Source organism: Myxine glutinosa, chromosome 2 (assembly GCF_964187855.1).
Source record: "Myxine glutinosa chromosome 2, kmMyxGlut1.1, whole genome shotgun sequence".
NCBI classification, from domain to species: Eukaryota; Metazoa; Chordata; class Myxini; order Myxiniformes; family Myxinidae; genus Myxine; species Myxine glutinosa.
Genome location: NC_136262.1, coordinates 76005797 through 76030719, shown reverse-complemented (window position 1 = coordinate 76030719; position 24923 = coordinate 76005797).

Genomic DNA, 24923 nt, shown 5'->3' with positions numbered 1-24923 from the left:
CAGAACACACAAAGCAAGCTGGATACCAACAGAACACACAAAGCAAGCTGGATACTAACAGAACACACAAAGCAAGCTGGATACCAACAGAACACACAAAGCAAGCTGGATACTAACAGAACACACCAAGCAAGCTGGATACTAACAGAACACACAAAGCAAGCTGGATACTAACAGAACACACCAAGCAAGCTGGATACTAACAGAACACACCAAGCAAGCTGGATACTAACAAAACACACCAAGCAAGCTGGATACTAACAGAACACACAAAGCAAGCTGGATACTAACAGAACACACCAAGCAAGCTGGATACTAACAGAACACACCAAGCAAGCTGGATACTAACAGAACACACCAAGCAAGCTGGATACTAACAGAACACACAAAGCAAGCTGGATACTAACAAAACACACCAAGCAAGCTGGATACTAACAGAACACACAAAGCAAGCTGGATACTAACAGAACACACCAAGCAAGCTGGATACTAACAGAACACACCAAGCAAGCTGGATACTAACAGAACACACAAAGCAAGCTGGATACTAACAAAACACACCAAGCAAGCTGGATACTAACAGAACACACAAAGCAAGCTGGATACTAACAGAACACACCAAGCAAGCTGGATACTAACAGAACACACCAAGCAAGCTGGATACTAACATAACACACCAAGCAAGCTGGATACTAACAGAACACACAAAGCAAGCTGCATGCTAACATAACACACCAAGCAAGCTGGATACTAACAGAACACACCAAGCAAGCTGGATACTAACAGAACACACCAAGCAAGCTGGATACTAACAGAACACACCAAGCAAGCTGGATACTAACAGAACACACCAAGCAAACTGGATACTAACAGAACACACAAAGCAAGCTGGATACCAACAGAACACAAAAAGCAAGCTGGATACTAACAGAACACACCAAGCAAGCTGGATACTAACAGAACACACAAAGCAAGCTGGATACTAACAGAACACACAAAGCAAGCTGGATACCAACAGAACACACAAAGCAAGCTGGATACTAACAGAACACACAAAGCAAGCTGAATACCAACAGAACACACAAAGCAAGCTGGATACTAACAGAACACACCAAGCAAGCTGGATACTAACAGAACACACAAAGCAAGCTGGATACTAACAGAACACACCAAGCAAGCTGGATACTAACAGAACACACCAAGCAAGCTGGATACTAACAAAACACACCAAGCAAGCTGGATACTAACAGAACACACAAAGCAAGCTGGATACTAACAGAACACACCAAGCAAGCTGGATACTAACAGAACACACCAAGCAAGCTGGATACTAACAGAACACACCAAGCAAGCTGGATACTAACAGAACACACAAAGCAAGCTGGATACCAACAGAACACACAAAGCAAGCTGGATACTAACAGAACACACAAAGCAAGGTGGATACCAACAGAACACACAAAGCAAGCTGGATACTAACAGAACACACCAAGCAAGCTGGATACTAACAGAACACACCAAGCAAGCTGGATACTAACAGAACACACCAAGCAAGCTGGATACTAACAGAACACACCAAGCAAGCTGGATACTAACAGAACACACCAAGCAAGCTGGATACTAACAGAACACACCAAGCAAGCTGGATACTAACAGAACACACAAAGCAAGCTGGATACTAACAGAACACACCAAGCAAGCTGGATACTAACAGAACACACCAAGCAAGCTGGATACTAACAGAACACACCAAGCAAGCTGGATACTAACAGAACACACCAAGCAAGCTGGATACTAACAGAACACACCAAGCAAGCTGGATACTAACAGAACACACCAAGCAAGCTGGATACTAACAGAACACACCAAGCAAGCTGGATACTAACAGAACACACCAAGCAAGCTGGATACTAACAGAACACACCAAGCAAGCTGGATACTAACAGAACACACCAAGCAAGCTGGATACTAACAGAACACACAAAGCAAGCTGCATGCTAACATAACACTCCAAGAAAGCTGGATACTAACAGAACACACCAAGCAAGCTGGATACTAACAGAACACACCAAGTAAGCTGGATACTAACATAACACACCAAGCAAGCTGGATACTAACAGAACACACCAAGCAAGCTGGATACTAACAGAACACACCAAGCAAGCTGGATACTAACAGAACACACCAAGCAAGCTGGATACTAACAGAACACACCAAGCAAGCTGGATACTAACAGAACACACCAAGCAAGCTGGATACTAACAGAACACACCAAGCAAGCTGGATACTAACAGAACACACCAAGCAAGCTGGATACTAACAGAACACACCAAGCAAGCTGGATACTAACAGAACACACCAAGTAAGCTGGATACTAACAGAACACACAAAGCAAGCTGGATACGAACAGTACACCCCAAGCAAGCTGCATGCTAACATAACACCCCAAGCAAGCTCCATACTAACAGAACACACAAAGCAAGCTGCATGCTAACAGTACACACCAAGCAAGCTGGATACTAACAGAACACACCAAGTAAGCTGGATACTAACATAACACCCCAAGCAAGCTGGATACTAACAGAACACCCCAAGCAAGCTGCATGCTAACATAACACCCCAAGCAAGCTCCATACTAACAGAACACACAAAGCAAGCTGCATGCTAACAGTACACCCCAAGCAAGCTGTATGCTAACATAACACCCCAAGCAAGCTTCATACTAACAGAACACACAAAGCAAGCTGCATGCTAACAGTACACCCCAAGCAAGCTCCATACTAACAGAACACACAAAGCAAGCTGCATGCTAACATAACACACCAAGCAAGCTGGATACTAACAAAACAACACACCAAGCAAGCTGGATACTAACAGAACACACCAAGCAAGCTGGATACTAACAGAACACACCAAGCAAGCTGGATACTAACAGAACACACCAAGCAAGCTGGATACTAACAGAACACACCAAGCAAGCTGGATACTAACAGAACACACCAAGCAAGCTGGATACTAACAGAACACACCAAGCAAGCTGGATACTAACAGAACACACCAAGCAAGCTGGATACTAACAGAACACACCAAGCAAGCTGGATACTAACAGAACACACCAAGCAAGCTGGATACTAACAGAACACACCAAGCAAGCTGGATACTAACAGAACACACAAAGCAAGCTGCATGCTAACATAACACACCAAGCAAGCTGGATACTAACAGAACACACCAAGCAAGCACTAACAGAACACACCAAGCAAGCTGCATACTAACAGAACACACCAAGCAAGCTGGATACTAACAGACCACACCAAGTAAGCTGGATACGAACAGAACACACAAAGCAAGCTGCATGCTAACATAACACACCAAGCAAGCTGGATACTAACAGAACACCCCAAGCAAGCTGCATGCTAACAGAACACCCCAAGCAAGCTGTATGCTAACAGAACACCCCAAGCAAGCTGCATACTAACAGAACACCCCAAGCAAGCTACATGCTAACATAACACCCCAAGCAAGCTACATGCTAACAGAACACCCCAAGCAAGCTGCATGCTGACAGAACACACCAAGCAAGCTGGATACTAACAGAACACACAAAGCAAGCTGGATACTAACAGAACACACAAAGCAAGCTGGATACTAACAGAACACACCAAGCAAGCTGGATACTAACAGAACACACAAAGCAAGCTGGATACTAACAGAACACACCAAGCAAGCTGGATACTAACAGAACACACAAAGCAAGCTGGATACTAACAGAACACACCAAGCAAGCTGGATACTAACAGAACACACAAAGCAAGCTGGATACTAACAGAACACACCAAGCAAACTGGATACTAACAGAACACACAAAGCAAGCTGGATACCAACAGAACACACAAAGCAAGCTGGATACTAACAGAACACACCAAGCAAGCTGGATACTAACAGAACACACAAAGCAAGCTGGATACTAACAGAACACACCAAGCAAGCTGCATGCTGACAGAACACACCAAGCAAGCTGGATACTAACAGAACACACAAAGCAAGCTGCATGCTAACATAACACACCAAGCAAGCTGGATACTAACAGAACACACCAAGCAAGCTCGATACTAACAGAACACACCAAGCAAGCTGGATACTAACAGAACACACCAAGCAAGCTGGATACTAACAGAACACACCAAGCAAACTGGATACTAACAGAACACACAAAGCAAGCTGGATACCAACAGAACACACAAAGCAAGCTGGATACTAACAGAACACACCAAGCAAGCTGGATACTAACAGAACACACAAAGCAAGCTGGATACTAACAGAACACACCAAGCAAGCTGCATGCTGACAGAACACACCAAGCAAGCTGGATACTAACAGAACACCCCAAGCAAGCTGCATGCTGACAGAACACACCAAGCAAGCTGGATACTAACAGAACACACCAAGCAAGCTGGATACCAACAGAACACACAAAGCAAGCTGGATACTAACAGAACACACAAAGCAAGCTGGATACCAACAGAACACACAAAGCAAGCTGGATACTAACAGAACACACCAAGCAAGCTGGATACTAACAGAACACACAAAGCAAGCTGGATACTACAGAACACACCAAGCAAGCTGGATACTAACAGAACACACCAAGCAAGCTGGATACTAACAAAACACACCAAGCAAGCTGGATACTAACAGAACACACAAAGCAAGCTGGATACTAACAGAACACACCAAGCAAGCTGGATACTAACTGAACACACCAAGCAAGCTGGATACTAACAGAAAACACCAAGCAAGCTGGATACTAACAGAACACACCAAGCAAGCTGGATACTAACAGAACACACAAAGCAAGCTGGATAATAACAGAACACACCAAGCAAGCTGGATACTAACAGAACACACCAAGCAAGCTGGATACAAACAGAACACACAAAGCAAGCTGGATACTAACAGAACACACCAAGCAAGCTGGATACTAACAGAACACACCAAGCAAGCTGGATACTAACAGAACACACCAAGCAAGCTGGATACTAACAGAACACACCAAGCAAGCTGGATACTAACAGAACACACCAAGCAAGCTGGATACTAACAGAACACACAAAGCAAGCTGCATACTAACAGAACCCACAAAGCAAGCTGCATGCTAACATAACACACCAAGCAAGCTGCATGCTAACATAACACACCAAGCAAGCTGGATACTAACAGAACACATCAAGCAAGCTGGATACTAACAGAACACACCAAGCAAGCTGGATACTAACAGAACACACCAAGCAAGCTGGATACTAACAGGACACACAAAGCAAGCTGCATGCTAACATAACACACCAAGCAAGCTGGATACTAACAGAACACACCAAGCAAGCTGGATACTAACAGAACACACCAAGCAAGCTGGATACTAACAGAACACACCAAACAAGCTGGATACTAACATAACACACCAAGCAAGCTGGATACTAACAGAACACACCAAGCAAGCTGGATACTAACATAACACACCAAGCAAGCTGGATACTAACAGAACACACAAAGCAAGCTGCATGCTAACATAACACACCAAGCAAGCTGGATACTAACAGAACACACCAAGCAAGCTGGATACTAACAGAACACACCAAGCAAGCTGGATACTAACAGAACACACCAAGCAAGCTGGATACTAACAGAACACACCAAGCAAACTGGATACTAACAGAACACACAAAGCAAGCTGGATACCAACAGAACACACAAAGCAAGCTGGATACTAACGGAACACACCAAGCAAGCTGGATACTAACAGAACACACAAAGCAAGCTGGATACTAACAGAACACACAAAGCAAGCTGGATACTAACAGAACACACCAAGCAAGCTGGATACTAACAGAACACACAAAGCAAGCTGGATACTAACAGAACACACAAAGCAAGCTGGATACCAACAGAACACACCAAGCAAGCTGGATACTAACAGAACACACAAAGCAAGCTGGATACTAACAGAACACACCAAGCAAGCTGGATACTAACAGAACACACAAAGCAAGCTGGATACCAACAGAACACACAAAGCAAGCTGGATACTAACAGAACACACCAAGCAAGCTGGATACTAACAGAACACACAAAGCAAGCTGGATACTAACAGAACACACCAAGCAAGCTGGATACTAACAGAACACACCAAGCAAGCTGGATACTAACAAAACACACCAAGCAAGCTGGATACTAACAGAACACACAAAGCAAGCTGGATACTAACAGAACACACAAAGCAAGCTGGATACTAACAGAACACACCAAGCAAGCTGGATACTAACAGAACACACCAAGCAAGCTGGATACTAACAGAACACACCAAGCAAGCTGGATACTAACAGAACACACCAAGCAAGCTGGATACTAACAGAACACACAAAGCAAGCTGGATACTAACAGAACACACCAAGCAAGCTGGATACTAACAGAACACACCAAGCAAGCTGGATACAAACAGAACACACAAAGCAAGCTGGATACTAACAGAACACACAAAGCAAGCTGGATACTAACAGAACACACCAAGCAAGCTGGATACTAACAGAACACACCAAGCAAGCTGGATACTAACAGAACACACCAAGCAAGCTGGATACTAACAGAACACACCAAGCAAGCTGGATACTAACAGAACACACCAAGCAAGCTGGATACTAACAGAACACACCAAGCAAGCTGGATACTAACAGAACACACAAAGCAAGCTGCATACTAACAGAACCCACAAAGCAAGCTGCATGCTAACATAACACACCAAGCAAGCTGGATACTAACAGAACACACCAAGCAAGCTGGATACTAACAGAACACACCAAGCAAGCTGGATACTAACAGAACACACCAAGCAAGCTGGATACTAACAGGACACACAAAGCAAGCTGCATGCTAACATAACACACCAAGCAAGCTGGATACTAACAGAACACACCAAGCAAGCTGGATACTAACAGAACACACAAAGCAAGCTGCATGCTAACATAACACACCAAGCAAGCTGGATACTAACAGAACACACCAAGCAAGCTGGATACTAACAGAACACACCAAGCAAGCTGGATACTAACAGAACACACAAAGCAAGCTGGATACTAACAGAACACACAAAGCAAGCTAGATACTAACAGAACACACCAAGCAAGCTGGATACTAACAGAACACACCAAGCAAGCTGCATACTAACAGAACACACAAAGCAAGCTGGATACTAACAGAACACACCAAGCAAGCTGGATACTAACAGAACACACAAAGCAAGCTGCATGCTAACATAACACAACAAGCAAGCTGGATACTAACAGAACACACCAAGCAAGCTGGATACTAACAGAACACACCAAGCAAGCTGGATACGAACAGAACACACAAAGCAAGCTGCATGCTAACATAACACACCAAGCAAGCTGGATACTAACAGAACACCCCAAGCAAGCTGCATGCTAACATAACACCCCAAGCAAGCTCCATACTAACAGAACACACAAAGCAAGCTGCATGCTAACATAACACCCCAAGCAAGCTGTATGCTAACATAACACCCCAAGCAAGCTTCATACTAACAGAACACACAAAGCAAGCTGCATGCTAACAGTACACCCCAAGCAAGCTCCATACTAACAGAACACACAAAGCAAGCTGCATGCTAACATAACACACCAAGCAAGCTGGATACTAACAAAACACACCAAGCAAGCTGGATACTAACAGAACACACCAAGCAAGCTGGATACTAACAGAACACACCAAGCAAGCTGGATACTAACAGAACACACCAAGCAAGCTGGATACTAACAGAACACACCAAGCAAGCTGGATACTAACAGAACACACCAAGCAAGCTGGATACTAACAGAACACACCAAGCAAGCTGGATACTAACAGAACACACCAAGCAAGCTGGATACTAACAGAACACACCAAGCAAGCTGGATACTAACAGAACACACCAAGCAAGCTGGATACTAACAGAACACACCAAGCAAGCTGGATACTAACAGAACACACAAAGCAAGCTGCATGCTAACATAACACACCAAGCAAGCTGGATACTAACAGAACACACCAAGCAAGCTGGATACTAACAGAACACACCAAGTAAGCTGGATATGAACAGAACACACAAAGCAAGCTGCATGCTAACATAACACACCAAGCAAGCTGGATACTAACAGAACACCCCAAGCAAGCTGCATGCTAACAGAACACCCCAAGCAAGCTGTATGCTAACAGAACACCCCAAGCAAGCTGCATACTAACAGAACACCCCAAGCAAGCTACATGCTAACAGAACACCCCAAGCAAGCTGCATGCTAACAGAACACCCCAAGCAAGCTACATGCTAACAGAACACCCCAAGCAAGCTGCATGCTGACAGAACACACCAAGCAAGCTGCATACTAACAGAACACACCAAGCAAGCTGCATGCTAACAGAACACCCCAAGCAAGCTGCATGCTAACAGAACACCCCAAGCAAGCTCCATACTAACAGAACACACCCAGCAAGCTGCATACTAACAGAACACCCCAAGCAAGCTGCATACTAACAGAACACCCCAAGCAAGCTGCATGCTAACAGAACACCCCAAGCAAGCTGCATACTAACAGAACACCCCAAGCAAGCTGCATGCTAACAGAACACCCCAAGCAAGCTGCATGCTAACAGAACACCCCAAGCAAGCTGCATACTAACAGAACACCCCAAGCAAGCTGCATACTAACAGAACACCCCAAGCAAGCTGCATGCTAACAGAACACCCCAAGCAAGCTGCATGCTAACAGAACACCCCAAGCAAGCTCCATACTAACAGAACACACCCAGCAAGCTGCATACTAACAGAACACCCCAAGCAAGCTGCATACTAACAGAACACCCCAAGCAAGCTGCATGCTAACATAACACCCCAAGCAAGCTGCATACTAACAGAACACCCCAAGCAAGCTGCATACTAACAGAACACCCCAAGCAAGCTGCATGCTAACAGAACACCCCAAGCAAGCTCCATACTAACAGAACACACCCAGCAAGCTGCATACTAACAGAACACCCCAAGCAAGCTGCATACTAACAGAACACCCCAAGCAAGCTGCATGCTAACAGAACACCCCAAGCAAGCTGCATACTAACAGAACACCCCAACCAAGCTGCATACTAACAGAACACACCAAGCAAGCTGCATGCTAACAGAACACCCCAAGCAAGCTGCATACTAACAGAACACCCCAAGCAAGCTGCATACTAACAGAACACCCCAAGCAAGCTGCATACTAACAGAACACCCCAAGCAAGCTGCATGCTAACAGAACACCCCAAGCAAGCTGCATACTAACAGAACACCCCAAACAAGCTGCATACTAACAGAACACCCCAAGCAAGCTGCATACTAACAGAACACCCCAAGCAAGCTGCATACTAACAGAACACCCCAAGCAAGTTGCATACTAACAGAACACCCCAAGCAAGATCCATACTAACAGAACACACCCAGCAAGCTGCATGCTGACAGAACACCCCAAGCAAGCTGCAGACTAACAGAACACCCCAAGCAAGCTGCATGCTAACAGAACACCCCAAGCAAGCTGCATACTAACAGAACACCCCAAGCAAGCTGCATACTAACAGAACACCCCAAGCAAGCTGCATACTAACAGAACACCCCAAGCAAGCTGCATACTAACAGAACACACCAAGCAAGCTGCATACTAACAGAACACACCAAGCAAGCTGCATACTAACAGAACACACCCAGCAAGCTGCGTACTAACAGAACACCCCAAGCAAGCTGCATACTAACAGAACACCCCAAGCAAGCTGCATGCTAACAGGACACCCCAAGCAAGCTCCATACTAACAGAACACACCCAGCAAGCTGCATACTAACAGAACACCCCAAGCAAGCTCCATACTAACAGAACACCCCAAGCAAGCTGCATACTAACAGAACACCCCAAGCAAGCTCCATACTAACAGAACACACCCAGCAAGCTGCATACTAACAGAACACCCCAAGCAAGCTGCATACTAACAGAACACACCAAGCAAGCTGCATACTAACAGAACACACCAAGCAAGCTGCATACTAACAGAACACACCAAGCAAGCTGCATACTAACAGAACACCCCAAGCAAGCTGCATACTAACAGAACACCCCAAGCAAGCTGCATACTAACAGAACACCCCAAGCAAGTTGCATACTAACAGAACACCCCAAGCAAGTTGCATGCTAATTGGGACATTTGTGCAGAAAGTCATTTAAAATAACACCTTTAATGTGGAACATCTCGAATAATAAATGCCAAGGAATCTCATGTCGTGACAAAAATGTGATGAATAAATAACAAGAAGACGTCATGCAGAGCATGGTACTTGCAAAATCCGCCCCCCCCTCCCCAAGAATTTTTTTTCCATTGATACAGCAAATTGTCCATTTCATCAAAATTAAAATTGACAATCTTGATCAAAGGTCGGGTCAATAGGGAGAAAAGTGACGATTTTTCAGATGAAAAATTATGATTTTGGAAGGTTGACCTTGAGTTGACCTTTGACCTCAAAAATATTTGGTTTCCCTATTTATCGACTCGATGTGCAAATGCTGTTCAATTTTAAAGTCAATCGGATGAAAATTGACGGTTTTTCAGATGAAAAGTGATGATTTTGGAAGTTTGACCTTGAGTTGACCTTTGACCTTTTTACCCCAAAAGTAGTATGTTTCCCAATTTAGTGACTCGATATGCAAATGCTGTTCAATTTTCAAGTCAATCGGTTTGGAATTGACGGCTTTTTAGATGAAAATTGATGATTTGAAAAATTTGACCTTGAGTTGACCTTTGACCATTGGACCTCAAAAATAGTTCATTTCCCAATTTACTGACTTGATATACAAATGCTGTTCAATTTTCAAGTCAATCGGATTTAAAATGGCGATTTTAGAAATTTGACCTCCAGATTACCTTTGACCTCAAAATCATAGGCTTCTCAATTGGGACAACCTATACAACTTGGTAAAGTTTCGTGACGATCGGTTTAGAATTGTGACCTGTAGGCCCGTGACAAACAGACAAACAAACAGACAGACAGAACCACAAACGGAACCGACCAATATACTTGAAAAATCTTTGATTTTGCAAGTAATAAATGGAACACACGACACCATCTTGTCTGCTCCGTTCGGTCCAAGGAGAATGGTGAGAGAAGAGAAGAACGAGATTACCTGCTTGTGCTTGTCGTCAGTGCTAACACTCCGCACACCGAGTACGCTTATCTTCGGGACCTTCGACGTGATGTTGCCTTCAGTGCTTAACTTCTTGCACAGACAAGCAAACTCAAACGGATCGCCGATTTCGACACCGGAAGCACTTTTGGTGCCTTGAGGAGTTGTTGCTTGTTTGGAGGTACATTGCTTAAACTTATACCATTTAAATTTACATCTTGGACAATACACATTCCATATAATATCATCTGCTTTAATAGGGGAACATCTTTTCAGAGAAAATGAACACTGTAGCGGTTACCGCTGGGTGTACACAATCGCCTTGCACCTGCCAGGACGCGGCCAGGGCGCAATCGCCATGCCGGGCTCGTCCGGACGGGCCCAGACGCGCCTCTCCCGGGCATGCCCGAACTCGCTGTTCCCGGGCTCGCCCGAACCTCCCGGGCACGCCCGGTCTCGTCTTTCCCGGGCTCGTCCAGGACGCCTGGGCATGCCCGCTCTTGACTTGCCAGGCCTCGTCCAGCACGCCCGGGCAGGTCCAGACTCGCCTTTCCAGGACTCGCCCTTGACACCCGGGCATGCCCGGTCTCGCTTTTCCCGGGCAAACGCTCCGGCATAAATGTGTATATATATTGCTGCCCGATAAACGGGCTTTTCAGAGTACCCGAGTTTGATACGTGCAATAAAGCAACTCGGACGAATTTCCGTCTTTGGTCGCGTCAATTCTTTCGACTCGCGTTGGAGCACAGCTCCTTCATTGGTGACCCCGAACATGGACACGGCAGTGGCTCTTAAACTGCCTACCTTCTGGGAGGCTCACGCGGCTGTTTGGTTCGCCCAGGCGGACTCCCAGTTCGCCCTGCGAGGCATCACCGCTGACGACACCCGCTTCCACCATGTCGTGGCAGCGCTCGGCTCTGCCACCGCGGCCTGCGCCCTGAGCCTCCTCGAGCGCCCGCCAGCTGCTGACAAGTATGACGCGATTAAGACGCTCCTCCTCGACGCTTTCGCCCTCTCACCGGCGGCACGCACAACGGCGCCTGCTCGACCTGCCCGAGCTCTGTGACACGCGCTCGTCCGAGCGCATGGACTACATGCTCTCGTTGCTCGGTGAGCACTCTCCGGATTTTCTGTTCCGCGAGCTGTTCCTTCGCCAGCTGCCTCACCCAGTACGCCTCGCCCTGGCTGGCACGTAGATCACAGATCCCCGCGCCCTCGCCAGGGAAGCCGACAAGATCTCCTCGGCGGGCCAGCACATCGGAGCGGCTACCTGGAGCCCGCTGCCATCCGAGGCGACGCCCACGACACCCGAGCACCCTACGCGGTTGGAGGCCGAACTGCCGGTGCAACTGGCGGCAGCCATGCCGCGCCGACCGCTTCCAACACGACGGCCGGGGCCTCCACCTGACCAGGCATGGTGTTATTACCACGCCAGGTTCGGACACAAGGCTCGGACATGCCGACCTCCGTGCACTTTCGGCAAGTCGGGAAACGGCCGGGCCGGCATTCATTATCAGCCATGAGCACCGGCCACTCGGGCAACTTGCTTTTTATTAAGGACAAAGCATCCGGGCGGCGTTTCCTTTGTGACACCGGCGCCCAACTGAGCATCATACCCGCCTCCGAGCAGGACAGGTGGAACGCCGTTTGCGGCCCCTCTTTGGTCGCTGCTAATGGATCGGCCATACGCACTTTCGGCCCGCGCGACGTCACCCTCTGCTTCGGCAGCCAGCGCTTTCAGTGGACCTTTGTGACCGCCAGCGTCCCCATGGCTTTGCTGGGCGCCAACTTCCTATGCGCGCATGGGCTGCTGGTCGACGTCAAATGACGTCGCCTTGTCAACGCCGAGACCTTCAGCTCCCTGGCGTGTACGATGCGCAGCTCCGCGCCGACCGAACTGGCATGCGCCCTCCCGACGGCGAACGAGTTCGCTCGACTGCTCGCGGATTTCCCGGCCCTCACGCGGCCGACGTTTTCGGCCGTCGCAGTGCGACATGGGATCGAGCACCACATACCCACTACGGGCCCGCCGGTCTATGCCAGGGCCCGCCGCCTCGACCCGGCCAAGCTCGCCGTGGCAAAGGCCGAGTTCGACGTGTTGGAGCGCCTCGGCATCATGCGGCGCTCCGATAGCGCGTGGGCCTCACCACTGCACATCGTGCCAAAGCCGGGGGGCGGATGGCGCCCGTGTGGCGACTACCGCCGCCTCAACGACGCTACCACCCCCGACACGTACCCGATCCCACATATCCAGGACTTTTCCGCCCGTTTGGCGGGACGGGTCATATTTTCAAAAATTGACCTGATACGGGGATACCACTAGGTACCTGTCCGGCCGGCCGACGTCCCGAAGGCGGCCGTCATCACGCCGTTCGGCTTGTTCGAATTTTTGAGGATGCCGTTTGGCCTCAAGAACGCGGCCCAGGCGTTCCAATGCTTGATGGACGGCGTGCTGCGCAACCTGCCATTTCTTTTCGTCTATCTGGACGACATCCTCGTCACCAGCACGTCCCGCGCCGAGCACCTCCTCCACCTCCGAACACTGTTCGGTCGCCTCAGCGAGCACGGTTTAATTGTCAACCTGGCCAAATGCCACTTCGGCACGATGACCGTTGACTTTTAGGGCCACCGCATCACCAAGACCCGGGCCGTGCCGCTGCCGACCAAGGTCGAGGCCATCACCACGTTCCCGCATCCCCGCTCCATCAAGGCCCTACAAGAGTTCCTCGGCATGGTGAATTTTTATCACCGATTCGTGCCCCGCGCTGCTCAGCTCATGCGGCCCCTTTACGAGGCCCTCCGGGGCAAGCCGGCCAAGCATGACATCGGCTGGTCCGCGGCCATGGACGCGGCATTCGCGAGCGCAAAGCGGGCCCTCGCCGACGCAACGCTGCTGGCTCACCCGGTGCTCGACGCGCCCATTGCCCTCACTACGGACGCCTCCAACTACGCGGTGGGCGCCGTCCATGAACAATGGGTGGACGGGGTTTGGCAGCCACTCGCTTTTTTCAGCCGGCAACTCCGGCCGAACGAGTTAAAATACAGCACGTTCGACCGCGAGCTCCTCGGTCTATTCCTGGCCGTTCGCCATTTCCGCCACCTCCTGGAGGGCCGCCCGTTCACGGCTTTCGTCGACCACAAGCCATTGGTTTACGCAATGGCCAAAGTCACGGAGCCGTGGTCGGCCCGCCAGCAGCGCCACCTCTCCGCCGTGTCGGAATTTACCACGGACATCCGGCACGTCACCGGCAAAGACAACGCCGTGGCCGACTGTCTTTCTCGGGCCAGCGCGAACGCGGTCCACCTCGGCGTGGACTTCGCGCTCATGGAGGCCGACCAGACCACCGACACCTCTGTGCAGGCCCTCCAGGCGGCGGACACGGGCCTCCGCCTGGCCGACATCCCCTTCGCGGACACTGTCCTGCTCTGCGACGTCTCCCAGGGCCAGCCTCGCCTCATCGTGCCCGTTACCTGGCAGCGCCGCATCTTCGCCTCTATCCACGGCCTTTCTCACCCGGGCCGGAAAGCTTCTCAGAAGCTGGTGTCGGCGCGTTTCGTCTGGCACGGCCTTCGACGGGACGTCCGCGACTGGGCCAACGCCTGCACGGCCTGCCAGCGGGCCAAGGTCCACCGCCACACCCAGGCCCCGCTGGCACCTTTCACCGTGCCTGAACAGCGTTTCGACCACGTCCACGTGGACCTGGTGGGTCCCCTGCCCCCATCGCGGGGGTTCACCCACCTGCTCACCATGGTGGACAGGACCACCAGGTGGCCGGAGGCCGTGCCCCTCACCTCCACCACCACCGCCGACGTGGCGCAGGCGTTCATCGCCACATGGGTCGCGCGTTTCGGCGCACCGGCGGACATCTCGTCCGACCGCGGCCCACAGTTCACGTCTGAACTTTGGGGCGCTGTCGCCCGCTCGTTGGGAGTCACTCTGCACCGCACCACGGCCGACCACCCCCAAGCCAACGGGTTGTGCGAGCGGTTTCACCGCTCCATGAAGGCCGCACTCATGGCCGGCCTTCAGGACGATGGTTGGGCCGACCGGCTGCCGTGGGTCCTTTTGGGCCTCCGCACGGCCCCCAAGGAGGACCTCCGGGTGTCCGCCGCCGAGCTCGTCTACGGCCAGCCGCTCCCCGTCCCGGGCGAGTTCGTGCCCGACGCTACCAGTCCCTGGTCCGCCGCTCGCCAGCGCTCGGACCTCCAGGAGGCCGCCCGGCGGTTTGCCCCCGTGCCAACGTCCCGCCACGGTGGCCCCCAGTCCTACGTCCCCCCGGCGCTTCGCACAGCGGAGTACGTCTTTGTGCGTCATGACGCGCACTGGGGGCCACTCCGGCCGCCGTACGACGGGCCCTTCCGGGTCCTGCGACGGGGCGACAAGTCATTCATTGTCGACTTCGGCGGCCGGTCGGACCGGATTTCTGTGGACCGCCTCAAACCGGCGCATGTGGACGTGGACCGACCACCACGGTTGGCCCTTCCTCCGCGGCGAGGCCGCCCCCCGTCCACAGTTCCCCCCGCTCGACCACCCACCACCACATCGGACCCCCCCCCCCCCACGTCCCTCCAGGGGTCGCTTCGGCCGGGTCATCCGGACCCCCCTTAAATTGACCCTGCCGGTGCAGGTCGATTCTGGAGGGGCGTGTGTAGTGGTTACCGCTGGGTGTACACAATCGCCTTGCACCTGCCAGGACGCGGCCAGGGCGCAATCGCCATGCCGGGCTCGTCCGGACGGGCCCAGACGCGCCTCTCCCGGGCATGCCCGAACTCGCTGTTCCCGGGCTCGCCCGAACCTCCCGGGCACGCCCGGTCTCGTCTTTCCCGGGCATGCCCGCTCTCGCCTTTCCAGGGCTCGCCCAGAACGCCCGGGCATGCCCGCTCTCGACTTGCCAGGCCTCGTCCAGCACGCCCGGGCAGGTCCAGACTCGCCTTTCCAGGACTCGCCCTTGACACCCGGGCATGCCCGGTCTCGCTTTCCCGGGCAAACGCTCCGGCATAAATGTGTATATATATTGCTGCCCGATAAACGGGCTTTTCAGAGTACCCGAGTTTGATACGTGCATTAAAGCAACTCGGACGAATTTCCGTCTTTGGTCGCGTCAATTCTTTCGACTCGCGTTGGAGCACAGCTCCTTCAACACAATAAATGCTAAAAACACAGCTACTACACCATCAATGTCCAGGTTCAAGGTGCGATATACCTTCTGTGCATGTGCAGCAGCTATCGCGATAATAAATTTAGATTATCGTTATCACGACAGCAAATCCAAAGAACAATTATCGTCCCATCACGATTATCACCCAGCACTGACGTATGTGTGTATGTATAATGTATATACATATATATATATATACTAGTGGGGTCACCCGTGGGAATCCCACGGGCATGGACGTGTGTGACATTTGGACATCCTGTTTTAGATGCTGCACATTAAATTTTACAAAATGGTTAAAATGGTGTAATGAACACAATTTATTTATTTCACATAATATGTGACTCCTCACTCCTCTCCACCCTCACGCCTCTCCAATGCCACTCCTCCTCACACTCCTCTCCAATACCTCCTCACACTCCTCTCCAATACCTCCTCACCAATACCTCCTCACACTCCTCTCCAATACCTCCTCGCACTCCTCTCCAATACCTCCTCGCACTCCTCTCCAATACCTCCTCGCACTCCTCTCCAATACCTCCTCACACTCCTCTCCAATACCCCCTCGCACTCCTCTCCAATACCTCCTCGCACTCCTCTCCAATACCTCCTCACACTCCTCTCCAACCCCTCACACTCCTCTCCAACCCCTCACACTCCTCTCCAATCCCTCACACTCCTCTCCAACTCCTCACACTCCTCTCCAATCCCTCACACTCCTCTCCAATCCCTCACACTCCTCTCCAATCCCTCACACTCCTCTCCAATCCCTCACACTCCTCTCCAATCCCTCACACTCCTCTCAAATCCCTCACACGCCTCTCAAATCCCTCACACTCCTCTAAAATCCCTCACACTCCTCTAAAATCCCTCACACTCCTCTTCAATTCCTCATACTCCCCTCCAATCTCACCTCACTTGCCTCACCAATCGCACCTCACTCTCCTCTCCAATCGCTCCTCACTCCCCTCTCCAATCGCCCCTCACTCCCCTCTCCAATGGCTCCTCACTCGCCTCTCCAATCGCTCCTCACTCTCTTCTCCAATCGGCCCTCACTCTCCAACCCCTCACTCCTCTCCAATCCCTCACTCCTTTCCAACCACTCGCTCCTCTCCAACCCCTAGCTCCTCACTCTCCAACCCCTCGCTCCTCTCCAACCCCTCACTCCTTTCCAACCCCTCACTCCTCTCCAACCCCTAGCTCCTCACTCTCCAACCCCTCGTTCCTCTCCAACCCCTCTCTCCTCTCCAACCCCTCTCTCCTCTCCAACCCCTAGCTCCTCACCCTCCAACCCCTAGCTCCTCTCCAACCCCTCGCTCCTCTCCAACCCCTCGCTCCTCTCCAACCCCTCGCTCCTCTCCAACCCCTCACTCCTCTCCAACCCCTCTCTCCTGTCCAACCCTCCTCGCTCCTCACTCTCCAACCCCTCGCTCCTCTCCAACCCCTCGCTCCTCTCCAACCCCTAGCTCCTCTCCAACCCCTAGCTCCTCTCCAACCCCTCACTCCACTCCAACCCCTCAACGCACGCTGCACAGTGGAGAGCATTGTACACAGGGGAGAGGAGGAAAGGATCACATACAGGGGAGAGGAGGGAGCATAGGGTGGGAAGTGAAACTTCTACCTTCACTTGGTTGACTTCACTTGATTTGATTTGAGAGGGTGGAGGGTGGAGGATGGAGGCTGGAGGATGGAGGATGGAGGATGGAGGATGGAGGATGGAGGGTGGAGAACCCGCCTTGACTCTTGTTCATTTATAAATTTGAAAGTATCGAAAACACTTCGCTTTACAAAGTAGAAGTGGATTAAAACCAAACGTTATTAATAAATATTGTATTCCATAGTTGGTCGACATTATTATGTACATTTTTGAAGAACTGTATTGTTTAATTACAATGATGGAATTAATGCCAGTTTAAACAGGATTACCTTTACTTCCGTATAATAATGATGAATGAAATAATAACGAAGAAATATCTGTCGGCAATTTCCCGTCTGTGGCGACACGTGAACGAAGCTATGCTCCTGTGGCGGACACGAAAGCTCACTGGCGTGAGGGCATCATTCCGTGCACCAAGTGGGCGGCGGCCATGCCCGAGGGGTAGGCATGGCCGCGGGATAGGCCTATACACCGGACGCGCAGCCCGGAGCGCGCCAGTGCTACAGTTGAGCTCTTATAATAAAGACTCTTGAACTTACCGCGTTGTCCGCTTCCTCCTTGTTATACAAGTAAGCGCGCGTAGCACCGCGCTTCATTGGTGACCCTCCGACGTTCTGGTCAGCCGTCGCTGACCACCCGAACCCGCCACAGCAATGGCAACCAACGCGGTCCAAATCAAACTCCCCGAGTTCTGGGAGACGCATGCCGAAGTTTGGTTCCTGCAGGCAGAAGCCCAGTTCCGACTTCGAGGATCACGGTGGACGAGACCAGGTACTGCCACGTGGTCGCCTCCCTCGGGCCCGGCACGGCCGCCCGCGTCGTGTCGGTCCTGAGGAACCCACCGGCCGACGGCAGGTACGAGGCGATCAAGCGTCTCCTCCTCGCCACGTTCGGCCTCACGGTGGACGCACGGGCCGACCGCCTCCTGGACCTCCCCGAGCTCGGTGACACGCGACCGTCGGTCCGCATGGACCATATGCTGTTGTTGATGGGCGACGAAACCCCGAACGCTCTATTCCGGGTGTTATTTCGATGCCAGCTGCCGGCACGAGTCTGCCTCGCATTGGCCGGTTCTGTGACGACGGAACCCCAAGCTCTCGCTGCCGAGGCCGACAGGTTCTTCGCGGCTTTGGACGCGCAGGCGAGTTTTGGCGCGGCCGTCGCGGATCCCGAGGTTGACCCTGATGCTGATGCACCACACCTCGTGGATCCCGAGGCTGATGCACGCCGCGTGGCTACCGCCACGCCATGCCCACCACCACTGCGAAAACCGCGGCCTCTGCCTTCGCCACAAACCTGGTGCCATTTCCACGCCAGGTTTGGCCACAAGGCGAGGAATTGTTGCCCGCCGTGCTCCTTCGGCAAGTCGGGAAACTACAAAGCCGGCGCTCGGTAGCGGCCCTGAGCGTCGGCCATTCCGGCAGCCTTCTTTTTATAACGGACACCTTGTCCGGGCGCCGTTTCCTATGCGACACGGGGGCACACGTGAGCGTTATCCCTGCCTCTACGTCCGAAAAGCACACCGCAGGCCGGGGCCCCGTGTTGCTTGCTGCGAACGGAACACCCATACGAACATTCGGGAAGCGCTGCCTCTCCCTGCGGTTCGGAAGGCAACGCTTCACATGGACGTTCGTAGCCGCTAGTTTCCCCATGGCACTGCTTGGTGCGGACTTCCTCTGTGCACACAGGTTGTTGGTTGATGTGAAGAACAGATGTCTCGTCCAGGCTGAAACGTTCAGCTCGCTTGCTTGCACGCTGAGCAGCTCGTTGAGCGGCTCACTGAGCGGCTCACCGAGCGGCTCGCCAAGCGGCTTGCTGAGCGGTTCGGTTCCGGCGAGGTTAGTTTGTACGCTTCTGGCAGCGGACGCATTCACCCGCCTCCTCGCCAGCTTCCCGGCCCTTACGCAACCCACCTTCTCGGCGGGGGCCGTCAAGCACGGGGTGGAACACCACATCCCCAAAGCCGGGCCACCGGTCTACGCCCGAGCACGCCGCCTCGAGCCGACGAAGCTCGCGGTAGCTAAAGCGGAGTTCGCTACGCTGGAGCGGCTCGGCATCGTGCGGTGCTCCGAGAGTGCTTGGGCGTCGCCGCTCCACATCGTGCCCAAGCCCGGCGGGGGATGGCGACTGTGCGGGGACTACCGGCGCCTCAACGACGCCACCACCCCCGACCGCTACCCCGTCCCCCACATCCAGCACTTCTCCGCCCGGTTGGCGGGCATGTCCTTCTTTTCGAAGGTGGACCTCATACGCGGCTACCATCAGGTCCCCGTCAGGCCAGAGGACATCCTGAAGATGGCGGTCATCACGCCATTCGGACTTTTCGAATTTCTTCGGATGTCCTTCGGTTTGAAAAATGCAGCTCAGGCGTTCCAGCGACTAAAGGACAGCGTCTTGCGCGACTTGGATTTCGTCTACGTGTACCTGGACGACATCCTCGTCGCCAGCGCATCCCGCGAAGAGCATCTACACCATCTCCGCACGCTCTTCGAACGTCTGGGCCAGCATGGCCTCATCGTGAACCCCGCCAAGTGCCGGTTCGGCGTCGCCGACATCGACTTTTTGGGGCACCGCGTCACCAGGCAAGGGGCCGTCCCCCTACCGGCCAAGGTGGAGGCGGTGAAGGGGTTTCCGCGCCCCCGCACGATCAAGGGGCTCCAGGAGTTCCTGGGCATGGTAAACTTTTACCAACGGTTCCTACCCCGCATCGCCCAGCTTCTGCGCCCCTTGCACGAGGCCCTCCGAGGGAAGCCAGGCAAAGGTGACGTCACCTGGACCGAGCAGATGGACGCGGCGTTCGCGGGCGCGAAGCTCGCCTTGGCCAACGCCACCATGCTCGCGCACCCGGCGCCCGATGCAACGAACGCCCTCACCACTGACGCCTCGGACTACGCGGTGGGCGCGGTGCACGAGCAATGGGTGCGTGGTGCTTGGCAACCACTGGCGTTCTTCAGCCGGCAGCTTCGCCCGCCCGAACGCAGTTATAGTACCTTCGACCGCGAGTTGCTCGGGCTTCACCTGGCGGTCAGGCACTTCCGCCATCTGCTCGAGGGCCGTGCGTTCATGGCCTTCGTCGACCACAAGCCACTGGTCTTCGCGATGGGCAAGGTCGCCGAGCCGTGGTCGACCCAGCAGCAGCGTCACCTCTCGGCCGTGTCCGAGTACACGACGGACATCCGGCACGTCGCAGGGAAGGACAACCCGGTGGCGGATTGCCTTTCCCGGTCCGTCACCCACGCAGTCCACCTTGGCATCGACTATGCCCGGATGGTGGCGGCCCAGGCCGCCGGCCCCGGCGTCCAGGCCTTGCGGACCGCCGTCACGGGCCTCCGCGTCACCGAGGTGCCGTTCGACGGCGCGGGCACGGCCCTCTTGTGCGAGGTCTCCCTCGGGCGGCCTCGCCCCATCGTGCCCACGGGCTGGCAGCGCCAGGTTTTTGACGCCATCCACGGCCTGTCCCACCCGGGCACGAAGGCCTCCCAGAGGTTGTTCGCCGACAAGTTTGTCTGGCATGGCCTCCGGAAGGCCATCCGTGGCTGGACCAGGACGTGCCTCGCGTGCCAGCGCGCGAAGGTGCACCGGCACACCCAGGCCCCATTGGCCCCGTTCACGGTGCCGGAACGTAGGTTCGACCACGTGCACGTGGACCTGATGGGACCTCTGCCCCCCTCGCGGGGTTTCACCCATGTCCTGACAATGGTGGACCGCACCACCCGGTGGCCGGAGGCCGTGCCTTTGACGGCGGCGGCGGACGTCGCGCAGGCGTTTATCATCACCTGGGTCGCCCGGTTCGGCGCCCCCTCGGACATCTCGTCCGACCGCGGCCCCCAGTTCACCTCGGAGCTCTGGGGGGCGGTCACGTGGGGGCTCGGGGTCCAGCTGCACCAAACCACGGCCTACCACCCCCAGGCCAACGGCCTGTGCGAGCAGTTCCACCGCTCGTTGAAGGCCCGCTTCGGGCCACCCTTCGCGATGGCGGCTGGGTCGACAGGCTCCCCTGGGTCCTGCTGGGCCTCCGGATGGCGCCCAAGGATGACCTGCGCGCATCCGCGGCGGAGTTGGTCTTCGGACAACCTCTGCGGGATGCCGGGCGAGTTCCTCCCCGACCCCACGGCACCATGGTCCGCGGCGCAGGAGCGCTCCGCACTGCAGGAGACAGCCCGGAGGTTCGCCCCGGTGCCGACGGCGCACCACGGCCACCTGCCTATGCACGTCGCCCCGGAGCTTCGCACCACGGAGTACGTCTTCATCGACGCCCACCGGACACCACTGCGGCCCCCGTACGACGGGCCTTTCCGCGTGCTGGAGACCGGGGTGAAACTTTCACCTTGGACATCGGCGGTACTCCCGACTGCGTCTCAGTGGATCGCCTCAAGCCGGCCCACCTCGACGTGGACCACCCACTGCCGGTGGCTCGGCCCCCGCATCGGGGCCGCCCCCCTGCGGGCGGACCCCCGGCACCACCCAGGCCCGCCGGCATGCCGCCCCCCGGTCCTGCACCCATCCCGGGTGCAGCCGGAGGCATCCCAGCTGGCATCCCTGCACCCCGGACGCCGCCGGTCGCCAGAGGGCGCTTCGGCCGGGTCATCCGTTTGCCCCGCAAACTGGCCCTCCAGGTGCGCGGGAATTCTGGGGGGGGCGCGTGTGGCAGACACGAAAGCTCACTGGCGTGAGGGCATCATTCCGCGCACCAAGTGGGCGGCGACCACGCCCGAGGGGTAGGCGTGGCCGCGGGATATACACCGGGCGCGCAGCCCGGAGCGCGCCAGTTCTACAGTTGAGCTCTTATAACAAAGACTCTTGAACTTACCGCGTTGTCCGCTTCCTCCTTGTTATAGAAGTAAGCGTGCATAGCACCGCGCTTCACTCCTCTCTCCACATTATTGTGACGACCTATAAATTAAATATTTCATCGTGACGATTGTCATCAAATGGAGAAGTCCGCCACGAATTTTTAATATATCTCGCCATTTTCCCGTCTGAAGGAGTATGACTGACCGTGCCGCGATTTAAAAAAAAATATATCTCAGCAATTTCCCGTGTGTGCGTGAATGTTCTCAATTATTTCTGACACTGTCTAAAACCATCGATAAAAATTAAATCAGATGGTGAATTCGAGATAAAATCGTGAGGGTGACTCTCAATGAATGGGCTTTAGTTTGCAGGCCTTTGAGAAATCATTTCGTTCTATAAACGGAAACTTTCTTGGGATTCTCTTCCCGTTTTTTTTCAACCGAGTCTAACACTATGTTAGCGACTGTTAAAAATGAAATGATATATCGAATTAGAATTGAAATAGACCTGTGTGGGAGAGAAAGACAGCACGGGCCTAACTAAACAGGCCTCAAAGCTATTCGAGTTAATAAAATGGTGGATATTTGTTTACATGAAGCCTCCAAGAAGGAGGAGTGGGTGGAGCTACTCTGCAAACTGAGTAAGCCACACCCCCAGACAGACGTCCAACAGACAGACAGAATCACCGGAGCCTATTATAATATAGACTAGCTCGGCTCAGCTCGCACTCGCCTCACCAAACGTCGTTACTGAGGAACGGGCTTATTTTAGCTGAGGATAATGACTGTACCTGAGTTGCTCTGTTGTCATGATTTACACCAATCATAATACAAACAATTATTTTGCACAAATGTATTTGTTGTGTTTGTGATATTACATTTTTATGGGCAATTTAGGTTGAAGATTCAGGTTGAATGTTTTTTTTTTTTCAAGAAAGAACCCATCAGCACATACATAGGGGAGGGGTAGGTGCAGACTGGAGGTTTGGGACGATTCCACTTCACCACCACGTAATTCAAAACACCTCACCACCAAGTAATTCAAAACACCTCACCACCAAGTAATTTAAAACCCCTCACAGCCATAAAACACGTAATAAAAACACCTCACCACCACGTAATTCAAAACACCTCACCACAAAGTAATTTAAAACACCTCGCAGCCATAAAACACGTATTAAAAACACCTCACCACCACGAAATTGAAAACACCTCACCACCACGAAATTGAAAACACCTCACAGCCATAAAACGTAATAAAAACACCTCACCACCACGTAATTATAAATACCTCACCACCACGTAAATCAAAACACCTCACCACCATGTGATTTAAAAACACCTCACCACCACATCATTTAAAAACACCTCACCACCACATAATTCAAAATACCTCACCACCACGTGATTCAAAACCACCACCACGTTATTAAAAACACTTCACAACCACAGAAACAAAAGTTTGAGGGAGTCGTTAAGTGACAACACAGACACTGCCCAGATGTGTAGATATATAGATAAATGACTATACCCGAGTTGCCGTGTTGTCATGGTTTAAACCAATCATAATTCAAACAAATATTTTGCACAAATGTATTTGTAATATACGTGATATCACATTTTATAAACAATTCAAGTTGAAAAAAAAAAAATTCCCCAAAAAATTCCAAAAAAACAAAAAAACAATTGGAAAGTTTTTCAAAGAAAATACCCTTAGGACATACCGACGGGAGAGATATTTGCATACCAGAAGTTTGGTACGATTTCACAAAAGTTTGAGAAAGTTCAGTGACAAGACAACACAACACAGGACAGATGCTGCACAGATATATATATATGTATATAGATATTATATATATATATATATATATATATATATATAGTTATATATATAAATATATATATATATATATATATATATATATATATATATATGTATATATAAATATATATATATATATATATATATATATATATATATATATATATATATATATATATATGTATATATATATATATATATATATATATATATATATATATATATATATATATATATATATTGTTGCGA